We start from the raw sequence: 1,056 nt of genomic DNA, 5'->3' as shown, positions 1-1,056 counted from the left end.
GAGTGCATAAATCACCATGCCCTCAAAATAGGTGGAAAACACGTCATTTCTTCTAAAAGGAAGAACTTATAAACATCTTCTATATACAATTGGCAGGCTTACTTTACAATCTTATAGGGAATATTCTGGAAAAAATTCAGTTCTTGTAAATGCCATTCAGTTTAACAAAAATAAACATAGGGTTAAAACACTATTGTAAACAAGGCCATCAAGAAACCGTTTTTTTTTTTTTTTTTTGGTTTCTGACTTTGCATGAGCATTGCAATAATATGAAGGGGGAATACTTTGCGGTGCACACTGCAGCCATCACCATGTGAGAAAAAACGCAGAAAACCTCATGGGGAAACACAAGGGATGCTTCCCAACATTTGTAGATGGTATCTCTATAAAGTTATAAACCCATCCTCATAGACCACTGGTTGAGCTAACTCCTTCAGCCATTTGTCAATCTATCTACACACGTACACCATGTGTCATTTCAAGGTTCTATGTGTCCTGTATTGGACACTTGAATCTGGAATCCTTGTATCTCTGTGTCAGGTGTCTTAGGCTGTAAGAGCTAAGAGCTTCTGGATTACAGTTCAAATTGCTTGGTATGATTGACGTGGCTCAAAAATTATGATTATTTGATCCATTGTAAGATGAACAAATTTGAAAATTTCCATTTATAAAGAATTTGAAAAGAATCGACACAATTTTTTTTATCTACTTGAAGCAGGAGGGCATCATATTGTGTAATGACCAGATTCCCAATTTGGACCATGTCCCAATGGAAGAAAAGTTCAATTTAGTCCAACATTGAGAATTCAATTGAAAAAGCATTATTCAATATGGTCGTGTAGATGGTTCGCAGTTTGAAGGAGCTAATATTGAGTATGAACATTTACCCCATGTTTTGAGATTGTTATTAGTTGACAAGCCTAAGTGTCTTGAGAAGAATTTTGACTTGGGATGATTTTGAAACGAAAGAAGACAAGGTGAAAGGGAACTCAAACAAAGAATCACCAAGGAAAACACAGTCGCATACATAATGTGAGGATGGCAACCTGATTAGGT

The sequence above is a fragment of the Pinus tabuliformis genome, chromosome 7 (genome assembly GCF_031772625.1).
Source record: "Pinus tabuliformis cultivar Carrire ecotype Pingquan chromosome 7, CPIR1, whole genome shotgun sequence".
NCBI classification, from domain to species: Eukaryota; Viridiplantae; Streptophyta; class Pinopsida; order Pinales; family Pinaceae; genus Pinus; species Pinus tabuliformis.
This window is presented reverse-complemented; position numbering follows the sequence as displayed.